The sequence below is a fragment of the Scyliorhinus torazame genome, chromosome 9, assembly GCF_047496885.1.
Source record: "Scyliorhinus torazame isolate Kashiwa2021f chromosome 9, sScyTor2.1, whole genome shotgun sequence".
NCBI classification, from domain to species: Eukaryota; Metazoa; Chordata; class Chondrichthyes; order Carcharhiniformes; family Scyliorhinidae; genus Scyliorhinus; species Scyliorhinus torazame.
This window is the reverse complement of record NC_092715.1, coordinates 245,331,253-245,337,592: the sequence shown is the minus strand read 5'-3', so window position 1 is coordinate 245,337,592 and position 6,340 is coordinate 245,331,253. Positions and strand designations below refer to the sequence as shown.

Below are 6,340 nucleotides of genomic sequence, written 5' to 3'. Positions count from 1 at the left end.
TGCCGGAGTGTGGCGACAGGGGGATTTTCACAGTAACTTCATTGCAGTGTTAATGTAAGCCTACTTGTGATCGTGATAAAGATTCTTTTAGTATCAATTGTGGAGAACTCAATATCAATCGGTGTCACATTTGTTTCGGACATGAAGGGTTTCACATCTTGGAGAAATGTCACAGTCAATAGAAAAATGGACAAAAGTTAATGATGAGCAATAATGAGTCACTGTACAGGAGTAAAACTGTTATAAACGGAGAAGTGACAACTCAGCACCAAAGCCAAACACAGCGAAGAAATGGCGAAATGTTCCGAATCATTCAAGAAATCCTGTCAACTCGGAGATTGAGACAGCAAAAGAAATTTAGATCCATCGATAAAAGACAGGTGCGATTTGTGAAGTAGGAAAATTGGGGAGCGAGAGAAGCAATCGGCACTCGGTTTGTGTGCAGACACCGAGCGGCTGAAGCTGATCGCTTGGGAGCTGCAATGAAGAGTCTCCCGTTCATCCTGGCACTCAGCCTGATGCTGCCCAACTTCAGGGGCTCCAGAATAAGAAAATCAACAAGTGACTCATCCTGCCTTAAAATAGCAGAGCGGATCTGGAATTTGATGTGTGGAAAACTTTATGGGGAATCAGTAGCTGAGTTTGAAAATAACCTCAGTAAGTTTGAAATGCTATCCTGTTTATCAGGATTGAACTATAATTATTGATTTCTAACAATGTTACTGTTTCAATATCATTCCAATCAAAATGTGATGTGATTTTATGGCTCCCTGGATCCCGAGAATACTTCAAATAAATTAACTTCATTGTCTTTTTATAAAATTCGTTCATGGGACGTGTTCGCCGCAGGCTGTGCCCGCATTTATTACCCATCCCTAATTGCTCTTGAGAGGCAGTTAAGAGTCAACCACATTGCTGTGGGTCTGGAGTCACATAAAGTCCAGACCGGGTAAGGGTGGCAGACTTCTTTCCCTTAAGGACATGAATGAACCAGATGGGCGTTTACGACAATCGATAATGATTTCATGGTCATCACTAGATTTTTTTTATTGAATTCAAATTCCACCTTCTGCATTGGTGGAATTTGAACCTGGGACATTACTCTAGATCTCTGGATTGCTAGTCCAGTGACAATACCAAGAAACCACTACCTCCCCATAATTCATTCATAACAATATCATTAATGAATATTCTGCTGTTCTACATGTGGGGTTGATTCAAATAACGTCACCTGGACTCTAAAAAGTATAACATTTTAGATATTAAAAATGTGTTCATAAAATTCCTGCTGGCACATCATTAAATCTTGCAATAAATTACACAATCTAGAAGATCCCACCTTCAAGTTTCAGTCAATATTGAGTTAATTGACTTCAGCTGGTTCGAGAGACACAATTTGCCTCCGACACCTTGGAAATGGGAGGAATTAAATCAATATGTTCCTTTCCCTGATCATTGTCCAGTGACTTATGAGTCTATGCATGTCCCAAATGAGGACCTGATCATATTTACTTTGCATCCACCCAAATTCGACAGTCAATTTGCTCCCCAATGATTTTTACATCATCTTTGTTTTCATGAGAGTTCAATGCTCTCAATTGCAAAATGATCTCAATAGTTCTCATTTGGAATGGATTTGATATCAAAATTGATCCAGAGCTCAAAGCTAACATGTGTGCTCATAGCTATCCATGTGCATCCAAGGCTATCAAAGGCCCTCAATCAAAGTTGTCCGACGTGCTCAAAGCTATGAGATACACCCAGCAGCCTGCGTTGAAAAATTCAAGGAAATTACTTATTTAGTCCAAAACAATTGTTTCACGATATCCTGCAGGCTGGAGAGCACCACCTGATCTCCATCAGTTTATTCATTCTAGTATCCATGTGTAAACTCCCTACGCAATCTCCCACACCCCAAATCTCTGGGTCTAAACTCCCTACCACCCTCCCTCCAACTCTTTACCCCCTTCCCTTGCAACTCTCTACCCCCTCCACTTCCATCCAAATCTACCCCCTGCTCCCCCTACCTCCCTATCCCCTTCTTCCCTCCAACCCTCTGTGTCGCTTCCCTTCTCCATTCAACTCGCGACCTCCTCCCCCTACAATACTCTACCACCTCCACATCCATCCAATGCTGTATCCCCTCTGCAATTCTCTACCCCCATCCCATCCTCTAAATATCTAACCCCTCCTTGCACCAAATCTCTACCCATTCCCTTGCTCTAACTCCCCACCCACTAGCTCTCTCCAAATTTCTGTCCCTCCCTCCGTCCCGCCCTCTATCCCTCGCTCCCTCCAAATCTCTTATTCCCTCGTTAGCCACTCACTCTCTCCATCGCTCTAATCCCTCTCTCCCTCTAATTCCCTAACATCTCCCTTTCTCCAAATCGCTAACCCCTCCCTCCTTCCAAATCTCTACCCCCTCATTCTCTCAAATGCTCTACACCTTCCCTCCGTCTATCCCTCCCTCTCTCCTGCCCTCTCTACCTCCCTGCTTCCAACTCTCTAATCTCTCTCTCTCTCTTCCTCCAACAATCTAACTCTTTCCCTGTCTTCACAGATGTTGCCAGGACGATAGTTATGATTAGACTCATTTATTTCAATCGTTGCATTTTTTTCTTTGTATCTGGTTCTGGGACATATTAGAGTTGACATGTGGCACCTGCAAAGTGACAATCAATGCCACCTTCACCATGGGCCTGCAAACCCCATTCGGCCAGGTGCTCACTCTGCCCGCTTCTCTCTATCCGGAGGGAATGAAAAGTATTCAGTTCCATTGAAATGCAGCATCTCAGTGACCTTCCTGTATGCAGATGTGGACAGCAAGCAGGGACATGTTTCAAATATCATCTGTTTCAGCCTGGCAGTACACAGATGCATAAAGATTCATTGTCAAGATCGTCTGCAAAGCCATCGACAATGACACTTTCACCCTGCTTTGAGGGGCAGGGGTGGTTGCAGCAGGTGGCAAGATTGCATCGGAGCCTGGCACACTGGGCATCAATGTGGTTCTGGTAGTTATGTAACAGCTGCTCAGGACTGTTAATAAAGCTTCATGATTGTTAGTCCCCTGTCACCAGTTTTTGCAACCCTGTATTTTCTGCAGGTATAACTCTGAAGGGGCAGCAGGAGCAGAGGGGCCTGGGTGTATAAGTGACAAAGACATTGAAAGCAGTAGGTCAGTCTGAGAACAGTTAATAAAGCAGGCAGTATCTAGGCTTTGTTCATAGGGGAATAGATTACAAGAGCAGGAAGGGTATGTTGAGCTTGTGTGAGTCACTATTTCAACCTCAACTGGAACATTGTGACCAGTTCTGGCTGCCACACGTTAGGAGAAGGTGAAGGCATTGAACGGAATGAAGAAAATACTCAGAAAGGTATTTGCATGATTGAGGAACTTCAATGATGAAGATAGATTGGAGAAGTTAGGACTGTTTCCCTTGGAGAAAAGAAGACTGAGAGGAGATTGGATAGAGATATTCAAAATAATGAGGGGTCTGGCCACAGTAGATAGGGTGGGGGAACTATCCCCTCTCATGAAGAGATTGAGAATGCTAGGCCATGAAATTAATGCAATTTGATAAAGAAGTAAAAGAGACACGGAACCGTTTTCAAACAGCGAGTGACTAGGTTTTGGTCGACTCTGCCTGAGAGTCAATTTAAGAGTTTTTAAGGGTCCTTTCTGTGCCTTCTTTTTTATTCTCTGTCTATTCCTTTGTTTTCCCCTTTCTTTCATTCTTGCTGTTACATTTTTGATACATGAATATTGAAGGGGCCTGTGACTTTAAGACAAGGTAGCCTGCAAGAAGTGGCCTTTAATTCAAACAAGTACTGGTGATGGGAGATTGGCTGGCCTAAGTGATGACTCGGTTTGATTGATGTGGCTGGTGGCTAATGAATTGGCCCAAACTGCTGTGTCCTGTCTGGTAACAGGTGGTGATTGGATCAGAACCCACTGAAATGCTCAGCAGCTTTTAGTATCATTTTGGCAGCTTAGAGAAGCAAGAAACTTGGATGAATCGGTTTATAGGAGAAGCACTCAAGACTGTGCAGATAAGGTTCAGAATCTGATACCTCTCTCCTGGAATGTCCAGCTAATCCTCACCAAAAGGCCAGTGTGAGAACTAATTCTGTCTCCAGAAAAGACAGAGGCCTAGAAGCAATGCTTAATGTAAAGCAAGGGGCCTCTCGAGGAGAAGCGGTGAGTAATATTGCTAAACTACAAGGAAGATCATTGTAGGTTGTAAACCAGAGACTTTAATCCACAAGCATACTGTAAAGAAATCATGCTGCAACCCCCCCCCCCCCCCCAATTTGAGCGAAGACCTTCTTTTGACCTTCACGCTGATTATTTTCACCTTGTCACCCTCTCTGTATTTGTCTGCCTTGTGTTTATGGATGGTGGGTGGGACAGTTAAAGGGCATACTAGGTTAGCTTGTTGTTATTCAGTTGCATTTACTGCATATTTCATCGTTGTCATTGTTATAAATAAACAGTAATTGTGTTTCTACTTACAAACCTGATGACTGTAATTATGAGCCAGCCAAGAATCGACAGTTTCGGGAATTTGTTTATCAGAATTATTGTCAAATTCACTGTGTGTTGTGACTCTGGGGCATGCAGGGCTGGAATTGACTGCACACCTGCCCAGGATGATGTAACATCTTCCAAAAGGAATAAGACCATTATCTAAAAAGAAAGAATGTGTATGGTTATGGGGTGAATGTTGGAGAATAATACTGTGTTTACTGAGAGCAAGTGCAGACATCATGGCCTCCTTCTGCAATGTAGTATACCTGTGGTACTGTAATCCAGTGATTATATCTCCTCCTCCGGTTACTAATCCTTCCCGTGTTCCTCTGTGGTCTCTTGTATTGCTCACTCACTCTGATTCTCCGGCACCTTCTGTTATCCAAGAGCCGCTGCGATCCTGACAGCAGTTCCGAGATTTATTCTCCGTTTCCCTCCCGGAAGTTTGTGTATTGTCAGCTCCAGCACAATGAGACCCAAAACTCAGGATTGGGCGGGGTGGGTTGGGGGGAGGGGGGGAGGCTTCCAGCTTCACTATTCAGATGAAAGGCATGACTCATTCGCCAAAACATGCCAAACATATGCTTGCCCAAATCTGGGATAGAAAATATTATCCACCTCAGCGTTCCCTCAGTTTTCACAGACGGAATTTTCTTCCTGTTCCAGATCCCACCCTGTGGTCAGGTGATCACGAAAATGTCAACACGACAAGCGTGGGGGAAGTTCAGAGGATGCACGGCAATGGTGAGATTAAACAACGCAAGTCGTATAAGGGACAGCGACACATTCGTAATCGCATCAGCCAGCGTAGATGGGATCCGGAAATTTTGCACGTGAGTGGGCCGAAGACACCTAGCCGATCAGAAAAATTCCTCCATGAAATATTTAACACACCAGACCTCGCAATCTTCAGAGCCTGTTGTAAAGTTGGTTGCAGAATTCAGGATGTCACTAATATGTATTGCATGGCATGACACGATGGTGAATGCATAGTGTTGTGTTTACAGGATATTCTATACACATAAACGCAGAGTCTGTCGGATTTTACAAATTCCAGGTCCGGAAAAGGGATTTGGGGAATCATGCCAGAGATGTCCGAAGATACTGTCGGACTTTCTATCCAGAAAGTTTGGAAAGTCCCACACAGATTGCTGATCTTTGCATTCAAATTTCCACTGTGTTTGCTGGCAGAGGAGCTTCTCTGCTGGGACGCCAGTTCCACAAAGTGTATTCGTTAGTCCAAATAAATTCTAGCATGGTGTTTGTTAGTGATTCATATCACGCTGGAGTTCCTAATATATGAAAGAAAATGCAACTTTGATTGTTTCAGTGTCATTTTATTTCTTGTTAAAATCATTTTGTTGCAAACAGTTCACTTCATTGTTTAAAAAATATCACAGTCTAGTTTCTTCCACATTTCTAACATTGGTTGAAAAGATTCTGGGATCAAAGAGAGATGATCTAATATAACAAGGACTTTCATTGATAGAAGTCGTTTGAATTAGAAAATAATGTTCCAAATAACTTCAGGAACATAATTCAAAAAGTAACATATCGACGATGAAATGGAAGGATTGAAGGATAAATCCTTGGGAGAGCCATGATGTTGATGCCTGAAGAGGAACTATTGCTGGAAATGCCCTGGCTATTATTGGGTAGCTACACACGGTCAAACAATTAGTAAATAGACCACCATTTGTGTTGTTTTCCCTTGAAGAATACTTATTTCCAAATCTGTTTCCTGACTTCACTCATGTATCATGGATTGGCCACTGAGACATTCATCATTCCTGACTTACCTCGAGACTT

At 43.1% G+C, this 6,340-nt stretch overlaps 1 long non-coding RNA gene across 1 annotated transcript; it reads left to right on the top strand.

Annotated features, from left to right (window-relative positions):
* The first annotated feature begins 285 nt into the window (after nucleotides 1-285).
* Nucleotides 286-5,850, top strand: LOC140430088 (uncharacterized). The gene is made up of 2 exons (XR_011949321.1): nucleotides 286-657; nucleotides 5,198-5,850. It is a non-coding gene; the product is annotated as an uncharacterized lncRNA (long non-coding RNA).
* Nucleotides 5,851-6,340: the final 490 nt, after the last annotated feature.